This window comes from Eriocheir sinensis, chromosome 27, assembly GCF_024679095.1.
Source record: "Eriocheir sinensis breed Jianghai 21 chromosome 27, ASM2467909v1, whole genome shotgun sequence".
Taxonomy (NCBI): domain Eukaryota; kingdom Metazoa; phylum Arthropoda; class Malacostraca; order Decapoda; family Varunidae; genus Eriocheir; species Eriocheir sinensis.
This window is the reverse complement of record NC_066535.1, coordinates 12736740-12753243: the sequence shown is the minus strand read 5'-3', so window position 1 is coordinate 12753243 and position 16504 is coordinate 12736740. Positions and strand designations below refer to the sequence as shown.

General features: G+C 46.5%; 1 protein-coding gene across 4 annotated transcripts in view; it reads left to right on the top strand.

Moving 5' to 3' along the window:
* Window positions 1–399: 399 nt before the first annotated feature.
* The window catches only part of LOC127004145 (S-adenosylmethionine mitochondrial carrier protein-like), a 39498-nt gene continuing 23393 nt past the window's right edge, over window positions 400–16504 (top strand). For 3 of the 4 annotated variants that reach the window (XM_050871575.1, XM_050871572.1, XM_050871578.1), the window contains exons 1-2: window positions 400–537; window positions 1782–1881. The gene's annotated coding sequence lies outside the window, so the exon portion shown is untranslated. The remainder of the gene's footprint in view (window positions 538–1781; window positions 1882–16504) is intronic. The other variant, XM_050871574.1, reaches the window with a different exon arrangement.

Below are 16504 nucleotides of genomic sequence, written 5' to 3'. Positions count from 1 at the left end.
TCCCTCCAGTATCCCTTCTTTTCTACCTCTTCTGTAATGTAGATGACTATTTTTTTTACGTAATGCCATAGTTGATTATCAAGTACTCTAGTCCGGATGTACGTTTTTTTTATCACTCTCAGAAATATTACCGGCTATGTTGTTGACGCTGTTTTCTATTAGTTTCCCGCTTCACCTCTAGATGGCTCTCGCGCTACCTTTCATAGACACGGTGGGAGGGCTTACTATCTAACAACTGTCCGATAGTATACTCCAGAACGCTTAGGTAGTACTTCACATTTCCACTAACGAACTGTATAAGGGCCGTTTGCGAGTTAGTATCGGTGTGAAGGCTTTGCGAGTAGGAGTGGGAGAGGAGAGGCGCGGGGCAGCATGGGGAAGGGATGGGAAAGGACGGGAAGAGCCGGAGTGCAGTGGGGAAGATTGTGGCGTGTGGCGGCTGGCGTGCTGTGTTGCGGCGGGGTCGTGTGTTGCGGACGTGAGTGTTGCTGTGAGCCTGTGATGACGTGCCCGGCTTCCCTCCACAATACAATTACCGTACGTACGTGCACCGAGAGAGAGAGAGAGAGAGAGAGAGAGAGAGAGAGAGAGAGAGAGAGAGAGAGAGGAATATATAATAGATGTAATAATATAATATGCAACAAGTACCGGTGATTGTTATCGTTGTTATTACCATTATTATATTGTATTATTTTTATTAAATAGTTTCATTATTAATATCCTCCATTACTTACATCATCATCGCCATCATCATTAACAGCAGTAACAGGAGCAATAACAAAAGCAGTAGGAGGAGAATGTCATTATTATTTTAGTGGTAGTAGTAATTGTTGTTTTTGTTGATGTTGATGTTATTGATGAGGACGTTGTTTCTGGTTCCTGTTTTCTCTTCTTTTTTTATCACTTTTCACCTACTGATTTTTCTATTTCTTTTCTTTTTTCTTCATCTTTTCCTTCCTCTTCTTCTTCCTCCTCCTTCTCTTCTTTTTTTTTCATTTTCTTCTTCCTCCTCTTCGTTTCTTCTTCTTCTTCTTCTCCTTCCTCTACTTCTTCCTCTACTTTTTTTTTCTACTTCTTCTACTTCTACTTCTTCCTCTACTTCTTCATCTTTTCTATTTCTCACTCTACTTTCTCTTCTATTTTTTCTCCTTCCTCTACTTCTTCTTCCTCTACTTTTTCCTCATCTTCATTTTTTTTTTCTTCCTCTACTTCTTCCTCTTCTACTTCTACTTTTCTTCCTCCTCTTCCTCCTCCTCCTCCTCCTCATTCTTTCGTCCCCCTTCACCTCCCACCTCGTCCTCGCCATGTCGGTCCCAAGAGTGTCCCAGGAGTCAAGTAAACCAAGACGAGGCAAGACAAGCCGCGAGTGTGCGCGTTAATTTAATAAAACCGAGTATTGTTAACTGCTTTACTGAGTGCGACGTGCCTGTCTCCTTCCCTCCCTCCGTGTGTGTGTGTGTGTGTGTGTGTGTTTATGGGGGAAGAAGTCACATTTGTTTGGACTATTCGAACGTGAAAACACCGGAACGTTCGTAAAAAGTAGTTATTCCTCTGTACCCCACTCCTCCTCCTCCTCCTTTCTCTTCCTTTGCACCACATTTCCTCATCAGGTTTTCCCCACATCTTCCTCTCACCTTCCTTTCCTGACCTTTCCCTGCACGCGACCATACGATCATGTCAGTCCTTTCCTTCCCCGAACCATCAGATATGTACATGAGAATTCCCCCCCAGCGCAACGCCCTTCATAAATGTCCGAGGAGTTGACCGTTACGCCCCTGCAGGTTCCGTGTGGGTGGGCGTGGCGGATGCTGACGAAGGGAAGGTGTTTATCGGGCTATTTCCGGCGTCTCTTCACCTGGCGGGTTGTTCCTCGAGTTAAAGGTGGGCATGGCGACGACCGGATTAACGACTCTCTCTCTCTCTCTCTCTCTCTCTCTCTCTCTCTCTCTCTCTCTCTCTCTCTCAACGGATTATTACTTATTTTTATTGTTTATTTGAAGCAGTTTGTGTCTGAATGTTTTATCTCCTAATTCTTTTGTTGTTGTTGTTTTTCTTATGGTTGTCCCTATACGCTTTCTCCACCCTCCTGCCGAATTAATTATACTTGACTTATGTTCGGATATGAGCACTGAGGTCACGCGCAGCTATAGCGTATGCCCCTCAACTTAACTATGTCCTAATGGAAAAGTCTTGCTGTCTGTGTTTCTCCCACGCACATTTCCCCATGTTAATAATCCTTCCATTTTTTTCTTGGGTGATTTCTTCTCCCCACGTAACCTTTCCATATTCCTGAGTCTCCAGCTTCCTTCACCTCCCCACACCGCCATTCGATTTTTCTGTGTACTGTTTCTACTCCCCACATTGCATTATGATATGTATACACTCTTACTTAGCTGACACTACTGCTCCCTATCTCTCCATCCATCATTTCATCACTCCTCATAGCCTCTTCATATCTCCCCATACCACCTTATTACACTTTTATTTGACATCTCTCTCTTCACTGTACTTTATCGCTTGAATCTTCTTATTACGCCCTACGCCCATCACCGTTGCCAGATTATCGTACTCAGCCTCTTATGTTTGCCTATTTCCGACCCAAAACTGTCTCCTCCATCCCAATAACTGACTTCATTTATAATTATCGTTAAAATGGTTAGTTATTAGAGTTTCTTGGGAATATTCATGGGACAGAAACCGAAAAAATACTATGTTCTGCGTTCGACAATCTGGCAACGTTGAAGGCTACGCCCCACTTCCATCACCTACTGTTTTATCCACCTTTTTTATGCAGGCAGACAGCTGGTGGAGTGAGCGTGGGATTTAGTGTGGGAGTGAGTGTAGGAGTGATGTAGAAGTGTATGAACTAGAGCACGCGAGTACCTTACAATTTGATACACACACATTTCTATTGCATCCTAAGAAGGGGGAACGCTTTCGGTTTACCATATTTTACGCAGTCAGCAAGTTCGTAAAGTGGGTGTAAAGGTGAGTGAGTTGAGTGCGTGTGCATGGAAGTATCTCATAACTGGGCACCCACACACTCCGTTTTCTCTCATTTTCTGGGAAGGGGAAACGCGTGTCTCTCCTTTCCCGTTCCTCCTCCTCCTCCTCCTCCTTTTACCACTTGCCTTCATGGAAACTCAACAACAAATTACCTGCGTTGATACGAGGAACGCAGACAAATGCAAGGTGTTTATTAATTAACTGATAAACAAACTGGGTGACAGGGATGGCATTTCAGCGGGGGAAGGAGGGGGAGCAGGGCAGGAGGAAGGGTGAAGGAAGCAAGGGAGGGGAGGTAAAGGAGGAAGGGGGGGGGGAGAACTTGCATGACCGCCCTTGCCACAATTCTATATCGCGGAGGCAGAAATAGACCAAGCAATCACACCAATATAAACAAAAAAGGAAACAAGTAATCAAGCAAACAAGGAAGCAAGCAACCCAACCATGTCCTTGACCGTATCTCACAAAACCTGTCTTTTAAGTTAATATCACTGCCTTTCCTCCTCCTCCTCCTCCTCCCCCAAACCCCGTCCCGCCGACACACACATTCACTCCAGGCCCTGCAGATAAATACACGTCTCGCCCAACCTTGCCTGACCTTGCCGCAGCCTATGACTGGAGCCCCTGAGAACCAAACACATACGCTGCCCCTTCTCACTCACCCAGACCACCGACTAAGACCTCTGACTCACACTTTCAGACCACAAACCATCGACTCACTTAAATCACAGACCACTATTTCACCACTTCAGACCGCAGACCACAAATCAAAACCGCACACAAAAAAACATACCCCTAGTCACTCTTATACGAAATACCTCAGCGATGGACGAATAGTTAGACCAGTATCTGCAGCAGTCTTTCAGATCATACCAGTGGCGTTAACGTATTAAAAACTTCATACTGTGTTACAGAAATACAGACAACTTCAGTTTGAAAAAGAACACCAATCCCCGAGTCACTTCATTACGGAATACCTCTGCAACAAAACAATGGGTAGATTCCAACACTAGTGCCTCAGATATTCCAATGCTACTTCTACTTCTTCTTCCTCTACTTCTTTTTTTCTATTTATCACCTGCTTCCTCTTCTATTTTTTCTCCTTCCTTTACTTCTTCTTCCTTTACTTTTTCATTTTTTTCTTCTTCCTCTACTTCTTCCTCTTCTACTTCTACCTTTCCTTACACGTACAGAAGGCGGGATAAAAGCCAACACCATCATCGCGAAATGGATCAAGTGGATAAAAGAAGAGGATATCCTTTTTTTTTCCCTTTACCTTTCCTTCTTTCATTCCACCACCACCACCACCACCTGCACCACCACCACCACCTGCACCACCACCACCACCACCTGCACCACCACCACCACCACCTCAGGCTCTCTCCCTCTAAAAGTCTCCGCTAACTGAGCAGCAAAAGACAGAAGCTCAATACCCGGAGGTGATGCTCATGGCTCAGTGGTAGTGGAGAGGTGGGGGTAGGGGGTGGGCGGGGGGGTGGACTGGTGTTTTTTAAGTCTTCTTCCTTTCTTGTGGGCTGAACACACACACACACACACACACACACACACACACACACACACACACACACACACACACACGTTAATTAATTGGTAATCAAGTGAGTCTGGTGTATTAGCTTCCTTCTACTGTTTTATCTTTCTTTCTTTCCTCCCTCCCTCCCTCCGTTCCTTCCTTCCTTTCTTCTCTCCTTGTATTTTCTCTCGCACTCCCTCGATCAGTAACTCTTTTTATCTCTGCTTTTCTTCCACCTTAATTTCCTTCTCCACTTCTTACACTCCCATACCTTCTTTCCTCCTCTTTTTTTTTCCTCCATTAGTACTGCGTTACCTCTTCCCTCCAGCATTTTTTCCTCTCTCTCCTCCATGACTGTTCCCATTTTTCCTCTAACATTAGCGTCTTTTTCTCTCCTTCCCGTTGTTATCCTTCCTCCCCTTGTACGCACGTTGCCCGCTGGTTACAGATGGTGGGTGAGAAGGAGGAAGAGGAAGAGGAAGAGGAGGAGGAAGAGGAGGAGGAAGAGGAGGAGGAAGAGGAGGAGGAGGAGAGAGGACGAGGAGGAGAAAAAGTGACAAGTAGCAAATAGATATTCTCCTCTGCCTGACACACACACACACACACACACACACACACGAGAAACTGTATTTTGGCAGCCCAGTTGAGTGTCTGCGCCTACAGGTTGCCATTCACGACACGGGGGGAGAGAGAGAGAGAGAGAGAGAGAGAGAGAGAGAGAGAGAGAGAGAGAGAGAGAGAATAAAGGCATGTTCCAACGCGTCTTCCGAAAACAAACTTTACAAATAAATGACCCTTTTACAGTTTTTTTCTTTTTTGTTGACTTTGTTCCTTTGTTGTTTTTTTTCCTTTTTTCCTATTCAATTATTCTCTATTTCCTACTTTACCTTAAAAAATAGAACACGTGTCTTATATATTTTTTAGGGTGAGCCGGGAGAACTTTCCGACTCATTTTCCTTCACCACTCCCATAACCACAATCACCACTATCATCACCACCACCACCACCACCACCACTACCACCATCACCACCACCACCACCACCATTATCACAAGCATCACCACCATTACCTTCACCACTACCACAACCACTTCTACCACTACTTCCGCCATTTCCTGCAGCACCTTCTCTTTCACCACCACCACCATCACCACACGCATCACAATCATCCCCGCTACGACCAACAGAGGCTTTCGTCCTTACACACACACACACACACACACACACACACACACACACACACACAGATCACGTTTCCACTTTTTATGAACACCACGCACTCATCCTCGCATGGGCATGATAATTATAGATGTGCGTTTTTTTCCGTAACTTTACTCATTTTGCTGCATCGTGTGTATTACAGTCCACGGAATTAATTTACTATATTTACTTATATCTATCTATCTATCTATCTATCTATCCATCTTAACGACAATGGTACGCGTGATTTGAGGATATCCTGTCCCGTAAAAAAAATATATATAAGGAGAGAAAGTTAGAAATATAGAGAAGAGTAGATATTTGAAAGAGGTAGAAGGGAGACTGGGGAGATATTTGTAAGAAGCAGAAAGGAATATATAGAAAAATGAAGATGTATGTATTTTAAGACGAAGAAGGGCCATAGGAATACTGAGCAGACATTCAATAGGTAGAAAAGTTAAGTGACACATCAGGTGGAAGAGGAGGAGGAAGAGGAGGGAGAGGGAGAGGGAGAGAACATTGAGGAGGGAAAGAAAGGGGACGGGGGAGAAGGGTGATGGGGGGAAATAACTGATACCACCGCCGCGCTATCAGTAACCACCCAGTCAGTCACCGTACACCTGGAGCCTGTTATCAAGGTATATAAATAGTTACACCATACCAGAAGGCTGTGAATAAATAGAGAGATACTAAATAAATAAATAAGTCAGTGATAGATGAATGAATAAATAGGTATGCAGGGAAGTAAATAAGGAAAAATTAAAATGAGGTAGCTGAATTAATGAATACATATTGATGGATTAGGGGATACAGTCAAGTTGAGCTAAGGGTTGATTTAAAGGGCATAGGAGTGTCAGATATGGGAGTAGAGAATGTGTGTGTGTGTGTGTGTGTGTGTGTGTGTGTGTGTGTGTGTGTGTGTGTGTGTGTGTGTGGTAAGGGGTGGAACTGGGCACAAGTAGATAATGGAAAGTCACCCACACATATATACATACACTCGATACCTACTATAATATACATACACATATACATACTGTTTGGATATGATGATTTAGGATGTGTTAGAATGTATATAGTATAGGATTAAGTGAGTATACCCTAGTGAGTGAGAGACAGGGAGAGAGAAAACGAGACATACATACATACATACATACATACATACATACATACATACATGACTTCACTGCACGTAATTCATTCTCAATACATCTTCATTTCTATCAAGCTTACAATACACTATAGCTTACGTTACTATACATTCAATATCATACATACAATAACATACACGAGTTTAGTTCATTCTCAAAGCATACTCATTCATATCCCGCTTACAATACCATGCACACATACCGTCATACATGAGTTCATTACATTCCCAATACATAGACATTCCTATTCATTAAGCTTACGATATCATACACACATACATTAATATTCAGTACATTCCCACAACATCCTCATTTCAACATCATCTACACATACCTACATCCACCAATACATTCCCGAAACGTCTTCATTCCTCTCCAGCTTACAACATCATTCCCACATTCCAACATCAGTGACTGCAATACGTTCCCATACATCTTCATTCCTCCCCAGGTTACAACACAAGTCTCTCTGTTTCCGTGAGGGTCGATGCGCTGCCAGCGAACGGAAGGGAAAAGCAAAGTTCATTTTTCAAAGTTCACGAGCGAGCGGTTGTGTGCGAGGACCTTTACTGTGCCAAGACCCGCCGCCGGTGAGAAGCCATAGCCGGCCGCCCGCACCTTGCCGCCCTACCTGCCTGCTTCCCTGCCTGCTTCCCTCCTAGCCTGCCTGTCTCTCTATTTGCCTACTTGTTTGCCCACCTGCCTGCTACCTGTTCGTTTGCCTCCTCACCTGACTGTCTTGCTATCTGCCTGCTTCTCTGTTTGTTTGTATATCTATCTTCTTCCTTATCTGTCTGTCTACTTGTCCATCTATCTGTCGACCTGCTTCCTTGTCTGTCTGTATGTCCAGCTGCTTGTTTACCTGTCAGCCTATCTGTCCACCTGCCTGCTTGTCTGTGTCCTTATCAAGTCGAGTTCCACATGCACTCCCCTTTGCCCCCTTCCACCTTCCCTCCACCCGCCTCCTTGCTCGCCTGCCTGATCGCCATCCTTCCATCTTGCTGTCACGGGCTGCATGCAACACCGTGATACATGCTCCTTGCGCCACCGACTGACCTAAAATCTGTAAGTCGGTAAAATAAAAACTTATAGTGTGTGTGTGTGTGTGTGTGTGTGTGTGTGTGTGTGTGTGTGTGTGTGTGTGTGTGTGTGTGTGTGTGTGTGTGTGTGTGTGTGTGTGTGTGTGTGTGTGTGTGTGTGTGTAAGTGTGTAAGTGTGTGTGTAAGTGTGTGTGTGTGTGTGTTAAAGGAAAAAAAATCAATTGTGCGGTTATCTAAAAATTACGTTCTCGGAAAAACTCACGTGAAAAGTATAAAGTTTACGTAAAAATCGCCAAATACTCTACACGCTGTTAGTAATAAAGGATAGAATTATGTAGCCAAGATATATTAATTCAGTAAAATTAGTAAAAACTTAATCACATACATCACGCTTACATAAGATCATAAAAAAAAAAAATTCCCATCTAAAAAAAAAAAAAAATCACATTCAAGTTTACCTTAAAAAAAATAATAATAAATAACGAGTTCCCAGTCCTTAAAAAAATAATAATAAAAAACGAGTTCCCAGTCCTTAAAAAAAATTAAAAAGAGTTCCCAGTCCTTAAAAAAATATAAAAAAAACGAGTTCCCAGTCCTTAAAAAAAATAATAATAAATAACGAGTTCCCAGTCCTTAAAAAAAATTATAATAAAAAACGAGTTCCTTGTGACCACCTGACAGCGCAGACCCGTCCTCTTCCCGTTCCCTTCTCGGTCCGCTGTCCTCGTGGGTCCTCGCGCCGCCCTAACGCAAGGTCTCGTAGCCTGGTCATCCTCACCCATGTCACGTTCCTGTCCTGGTTAGCTGCCTCCCCAACGCCCCAGCCCTCCATCACGTCCCAGCTCTCCACCTCTTTCTGTATTTCAACTCCATTCTTTTCTTATTTCTGTTCCCGTCATTCCCATCACCACTTTCCATTCACATTGTTCCTCGCTTGACTTAACCTCCATCCACTTTTCAAATCCCTTCTTTTCCTTCTTCTGTCTACGTCATTCCCATCACCACCTTCTTCCATTCACATTGTTCCACCATCCACTTTTCAAATCCGTTCCTTTCCTTCTTCTGTCTATGTTATTCCGGTCACCACCTTCCTCCACACCGACATTCACATTCCAATTTTATACTTTCTTCCACATTTCCACTCCGCTCCTTCCTACTCCTGTCCACGTCATACCTACCACCAGCTGCTTCCTCTCCACCTACATCCACATTCCAACTTTATACCTTCTTCCACATTTCCACTCCGCTCCTTCCTACTCCTGTCCACGTCATACCTACCACCAGCTGCTTCCTCTCCACCTACATCCACATTCCAACTTTATACCTTCTTCCACATTTCCACTCCGCTCCTTCCTACTCCTGTCCATGTCATACCTGTCACTAGCTTCCTCCACACCTACATCCACATTCCAACTTCCCACCTCCGTCCCTATTTCCACTCCGTTCCTTTCCTATTTCTGCCGACGTCGCTTCCTCTCCACCTCCATCCACACCTCCATCCACATTCTAACTGCCCACCTCTTTCAGTATTTCCACTATTTTTTTTTCCTATTTCTCTCCACGTCATTCCAATCATCACTCTCCTCCACTCACATGATTTCTCTACTATCATTCCAACTTTCAACATTCTTCCATATTCCTGTTTCTTTTTTCTAGTCCTGTCTATATCAGTATCTTCAAATTCTTAACCTGTCTCCTTAATCAATTCCTATACATGTTCTTCTCCTGAGCTCGCTGTCCTTCAATCCTTCCTCTCTCCTTTCTTATTTCCACTACGTTCCTATTATTTTTCCTGTTTATACCATTATCTTCAAATTCTTACCCTATCTCCTTAATTCATTCCTATACATGTTCTTCTCTTGATCTCGCTGTCCTTCAATCTTTCCTTTCTTCTTTCTTACTTCCACTCCGTTCCTATTATTTCCTGTCTATTCCATTATCTTCAAATTCTTACCCTATTCCCTTCCTTTCTTCATTAATATGCCTTGTTCCTCTCATGGCCTTGTTGTCTTTCCAGTCTTGTTTCTACCTTCACATTCCCATCCCATTCCTTTTTCTCACTTCTATCCACATTCCTACAACCCTCAACATCCTTTCCTTGTCTGCTGCCTCTATTCGTTCCCGCATCACGTTCCTCTCCTGACTTCCCTGCCGTTCTATCCTTCCACCTTCTTCCTCATTCCCACCGCGTCTCTTTCTTACCGCTGTCCATATCAGTCTTCACATTGCTATCTCATCCTCTTCCTTAGTTCATGCACGTCACCACCACCGCCACCTTTCTCCTCCACACATCACGGTCCCTTCCTTATATCGCTGTTATCATCATTTTTTTCTCCCCTACTCACACCCCTTCTCCCCTATACTATCCTCTTCCTTCGCTCACCACCACCACCACCTTTCTCCCTCATACAATCACATTTCTCCCCTGATATCGCTGTTGTCATCACACTTTTCCTCCCCTACTCACGATTCCTTCACCGCTTCGCTTGACGTCCTTACCCCATCCCTTCCTGACCTGTTTCACCTCCTCACCTTGCCCTGTTTCCTCTCCCATACGTCTCCTGTCATTCCCAACGTCACCTTTCATTCCTCTTCACTATCCCGCTTTACATTCTCACCCCATCCCCTTCATGACCCGTTTCACCTCTTCTTTTCACCCCGTTTCTTACCCCCATACGCCCCTTCTCCAGTCCCATCATCGCCTTCCATTCCCCTTCACTATCCCGTTTCACATTCCCACTCTATCCCCTTTTCCTTTCCTCTTCACCTCCTCATTTTACCCTCTTCATCATTTACACATTCGCTCTCTCCATCTAGTTACCTCCTATCCCTCGCCTCCTTAACCATCTTCACTCCTTTACCTGTCATTATTATCTAGTATCGCTTCCTCATACCTCTCCCTATCCTCTTCTTTTTTTCAATTAAGGGTACATATAGATAGAAATGGAAGTGGGTTGATGGAGAAGGTACGGCAGAGGGGGAAGAGGAAAGAGAGTAGAAGGGTAAAAGAGTATGGTGTAGGTTTGTTTTCTCGTTAGTTGTTTTGATGTAGGAATTGTTTATCGGCCACCGTAGTCCTTCCTTTTCCTCCCTCCTTCTCCCTCTGTCTGGTCTTCCCTCCCCCCCGTGTTGTCCTCCCTACTTCCTTCCCCTCCTCGATGTATATAAACGTTGACACAAAGTCGATCAACAACTTTACACTTTCCTGACCTTACCTTAGTGTGTGTGTGTGTGTGTGTGAGTGTGTGTGTGTGTGTGTGTGTGTGTGTGTGTGTGTGTGTGTGTGTGTGTGTGTGTGTGTGTGTGTGTGTGTGTCGATAACATGACCTTGACAATGGCTGCGTTTGTGATTGTGTTGTCACCTTTATTGTTACTCTCTCTCTCTCTCTCTCTCTCTCTCTCTCTCTCTCTCTCTCTCTCATCTGTTTTTTCCCGCTTCTTATATTTTTCCTTCCCTTCTAGTCGTCCTCTCTTCTCCCCTAAACCTCCTCCTCCTCTTCCCTTGCTCCTCCTTATCGCTCCTTTACGCTGTTTACTTTCCCTCCTCTTACTGCCATCTTCCACACCTTCCTTTTCTTCTCCTCTTCTTTACTCCTCCTCCTCCTCCTTCCTCTACTTCCCCTTTTCCCTCCTCCCTCCCTCATCGTGGTTATTTTTGCAAGGGTGAAAGGTTACAAGAAGAGAAAATATGACAGAAGCAGAGTAAATAGGTTAGCAAGTGTCTTCAGCTGGTGGGGAGGAAGGGAGACGGGAATGGAGGGAGGGAGGAGTCTAGGTATGGAGGAGGGGAAGAAGAGGTGAAGGAGGTAGAGAGATCGAAACTTAGACAATATATTATTATGATGAGAGTGACGTGAGGGCGGTAGAAGGAGATCAAGGTGAAGGAAGGTGACCCATGTGTGTGTGTGTGTGTGTGTGTGTGTGTGTACTCCACCAGGTCCCTTAGTGTACATAAATAAGCCGTCCAGGATGAAATAGGGTTTACTGATGGCTATTATGGTACAGGTAGAGGGGGTGGAGGAGGGAGGGCGGGGGGTCCGGTGTAGAGTGGAGAGGTAAGAAAATATAAGCATCCTAAATAGACTGAAAACACCGGAACAACTAAAATACATGGCCTAGTATTTTTTTTTTATCTCTGTCGGTGACCTTGCGGGGAAAAGCCACGGTAGCTTGACCTCCAAAACACTTACTATATCTGAGCGTGGTGGTGTGAAGGGGAGCGAGAGGGGCAGGGGGTAAGTCTGGCCTCCTTTATAAATATCCTCCTCTAAACGGTGAGCATTGTAACGGTCTCGTGACTCATTGTAAAGGCTACTCACCTTCCTCCCCCGTGTGTGTGTGTGTGTGTGTGTGTGTGTGTGTGTGTGTGTGTGTGTGTGTGTGTGTGTGTGTGTGTGTGTGTGTGTGTGTGTGTGTGTGTGTGTGTGTGTGTGTGTGTGTGTGTGTGTGTGTGTGTGTGTGTGTGTGTGTGTGTGTGTGTGTGTGTGTGTGTGTAAAATAATGGTAGACGGTGTAGCGGAGCAAGGAAATCCTGGTGACAAGAGGAGGCGAGGCGAGGTGGAGCGGGAAGGCGGGAAGGGAAAGGCGTCCGGAGTGTGACAGGAGGCGGCACTGGAGGCAAGGGAACGTGCCGGGAGGAAGTTTGGAAAACCCGACTCGTCTTGTGATGCCGGAGTCAGCATGACAGCTGAGTGAGTGAGTGAGTGAGTGAGTGTGTGTGTGTGTGTGTGTGCCGATCACACCCACAAACGGTAAGGCGCTGACACTCTGCATGTCCTCCCCGCCTTGTTCCCGGGCCAGGTGCGGGTGCCAGGCGGGTGCCTCAGCAATGCCTCATGAATAGCAGCGCGCTGCCTGCAAACAGATGTGAATAGCAAAATGTCAGGATGGCACTGACAATCCCCAGGCGCCCCACCTGTGAGGCCACGGAAGTTTTCGCCTCTGTTAAACGAATAACTTATGGCTTGCGCCTGAGGGGGAAGAGTCTGCGGTGGCCATGTGTGTCTGTAGAGTGTAGACCGAACGACGACTTGTCCTTCCGGGGCAGGATTGCCCAGGGCGAGTGACGTCTCGACATCGGGACGGAGCGCCGGGGGACGGTCCAATACAGGCATGCAGTGGTGGTGGTGCATGCGTGGCGGCGGCAGGGCGGGGCGCGCCGGCATAATGCACTGGTATGTTAGACAAATGTGTTGCGTGTGATTCTTCTCATAAAAGAAACGCGTGACGTCAGTGATATCACCAAGTTTTTCGGCTCTTCTGCTATGACGAGCGCCATTTCCCGCCTCCACTACCAATGCCCGTTCCTGGGTCTCCCTTCACAGCCTGACATGCCCTCACAGCTGTGTGTGGACCGGTTTGGTCTGTTCCAGGACAACTTTAGAGGCTATTTCCAGGCCTCACACGGGGCAGTAGCGTCCCAGCCATGCCGGCGCCGCCAGCCACGGAGAGGGCAGCCACCTGTTCTTGCCGCTAGCTGTGTCTGGGACCCACACAAAAAGCGTCTCGTCGGGTCTTTCAACACCCGCGCCAAGGCCTCGGGGGAGCATTGTTGGCTGGGGTCGTGGTCGTGGGTGTCGTCAGGCGGCGTGTGACCCCCAGCGTGACGCCACCCAGCCAGCGCCTTGCCTCGTCTGCCCCGCCCCACCGTCACGTCCGTTACATAAACTCTCCGCCTCATCGTTTGCTGTCTTGTATTAATCATCCTCTAATCTACAAGACTTGCTAAATGGTCTTAAGTTCAGGGTATTAAAGGGTTAACATTGATTTTTCCCTTGTTCAGCTGCCTCTGGAACGGGAAGGAAGTCATATAACCCGCTGCACAGGGCCACACGCGCCGCCACAGGCACAGCCGGCCGGGCCATCAGAACGGAAAGCATTTTACTCTTAATGCTGTATTTCTACATTTCTAGTTAAAGGATGCAGAGTTTTCAGAACGGTGACAGACAGATGTTGTCAATCAGTTTGCATGGAAACAACATATGATTATCAGCCTGTGGCCTCTTATTAACTGCCATCTGTCATTTGTTTTTATTATTTTTATTGATCTCGTATATTGTAAGTTTTGCGGTGGTAACATGGGCTTTGAGCGGCGAGGCGGAGGGTAGGCCTCGGCCACCTCATGCGCCGCTCAGCCATGTGGTCAGTCGTGGCTCGTTATTCCCCCCAAGGTCCTCAGGGGCCACGCACCCCACACCACCGCCACCACCACCACCACACCAGCTGCAGCAAGACACAGCTGCTCCGCGAGGCCTCCACAGCCCGTGCTTGCTGCGGCCTTCAGAGTGTTGCTTCAGTGCAACAAATGGTGTCGAGAAAGCTGCGTGGAGGCGAAGGATGGGCGGAACGCAACCCCTCCTGAAGTGTATTGACGCCCTGGCCAACTCAATGGTGACGGGAAGAGGGTGAGGGGCGCCGTCACACACACACACACACACACACACACACACACACACACACACACTTATGTTCATCATAGTCCCATTCACTAAACAGTCTCTCGGGGACACTCGAAGCCTCGTGCTGTGAGGGGCACGAGTCTTGCGGGGTCTTTGTGATTCCCCTCGTTGGGCCGCCGCGTCGCCCGGGACACCCCGCCTTTGTGTGTAGATGAGCCCCATACGTGTTAATGTCCCGCCGCCGAGATGGATTGGCTCTCCGCCGCGCCGGCGTCCCAACCCCTTATATGATGCATTAAGTTTTACGACCGTGTATTTAGTTGCCGTTCGGTGATGCATTAAGTCGAATTAGATCTGCTTAGTGAAATGAGTGTCTGTGTATACAAGGACATAAGGAGACTACAAGAGGCCAGGCGGCCACACACGGCAGCTCTTGAAAATGGGTTGTTTACCAACTCTCCTCTCGCCGCCCATAAATCAATCTAACGTCCTTTCAAAACTTTCAGTCGTGTTTCCATCAAATATATATCTTCTTTAATCTGTTCCGCTGGTCCACTACGCCATCTCCTTCAGGAACCAGAATTTATCAAACTTATACCCGTTGCTGCGTCTTCTAACATCTGTTTTCAATTTAAGTACTTTATTTATATGTCCCGAATTAATCTCTAGCCTCCTGTGTGTGTGTGTGTGTGTGTGTGTGTGTGTGTGTGTGTGTGTGTGTGTGTGTGTGTGTGTGTGTGTGTGTGTGTGTGTGTGTGTGTGTGTGTGTGTGTGTGTGTGTGTGTGTGTGTGTGTGTGTGTGTGTGTGTGTGTGTGTGTGTGTGTGTGTGTGTGTGTGTATGTGTATGTGTATGTGTGTGTGTGTGTGTGTGTGTGTGTGTGTGTGTGTGTGTGTGTGTGGTGTCGTGTACGTATCAGCAAAAATTCTAGTAGTGGCATGACAATATTAATTTTCCGTCAAGGTAAACAAAATACGAATAGAAGATGGCATGCCTGGATTGGCGCTTCAAGCCAGAACAACAATAACACTTACCTGAAGAAAGTGCTGGTGGGTGGAGGTGGTGGTGGTGGGTGGACGCGAGGGTGGGCGAGACGTGTTCCTGCAGGTGTGGGTGTGAAGAGACTCGTGGGGAAGTTGGCTATGCTGGGGAGCCAACAGGTGGGTGTGGCTGTCTGTCCGTCTGTCGGCTGTCTAAATGATATACCCGACTTTTGGAGGACGAGGAGGAAACGTTTAAGTGGTCTTGTTTATCGTAGAGGCTTCATGGAGGAGATAAAAACATCCTCCGAGAACACACACACACACACACACACACACACACACACACACACACTAGGGTCTCGTCAGTATAATTTCCTCCTCTTCGTCTGCCTTATCAACCTCGATTCGCCTCACACTCGCCGCCTCCAACACTCACTCACACCTGCACACCTTCCTTATCGCACTCACCCACTTCACAACGTCAGGAAGGTGTTCGGGAGTCTAATCACGCCTCTCTTGTTTACCTGGGCACTTCACAACACCTCAACTTTTTCACGTGGTTGTAGTAGTAGTAGTATCAATCTATCGTTCACTTTTATTCGCGTATAGTCGTATTAATCCTTCTGTCTTACTCCGAGTTCACGAGGTTCGATTACTTAAGTCACTTTTCCTCTTTATTCAATCATATTTTAAGCCTTTTGGGAGGTTTTTCTTCATGTGTTTCCGTCACTTATTTGGATGTGTTTGTTTTACTTCAGGAACAGCACTTGGCTCTCTTAGTTTCCCTCTCTGTCACTCTTCTCCAGTAGCGTTACCCCGGCAATGTCAGTGGCGATGAAGATGAGCACTGTAGGAGACTGATGGTGCTGGAGGGGTAGGACACAGCACCAGTCCCTTGCACTACAGCACAGGACACTAAAGGAATATTGTCCTGTTTGGGGGGGAAAGCGAATGGAATAGTTTAGTGTGGCGGGACCAATTAGACCGAACACGCACCGATGCAGATAAAGAAATGTGAAAACTACGACGATATGCCCGGATTTGCTCCCTGAACTCCCTTCCCCCTCCATCTCCCCTCCACTCCCAGCCTTGCCTCCTCCTTCCCTCCCTTCCGTAATATCCTATGAATACTATTGCTTACTTGTTTCCTGGGTAAGACTTGATCTTCTCCACCTGCTCCACCTCTCCTCTTCTCT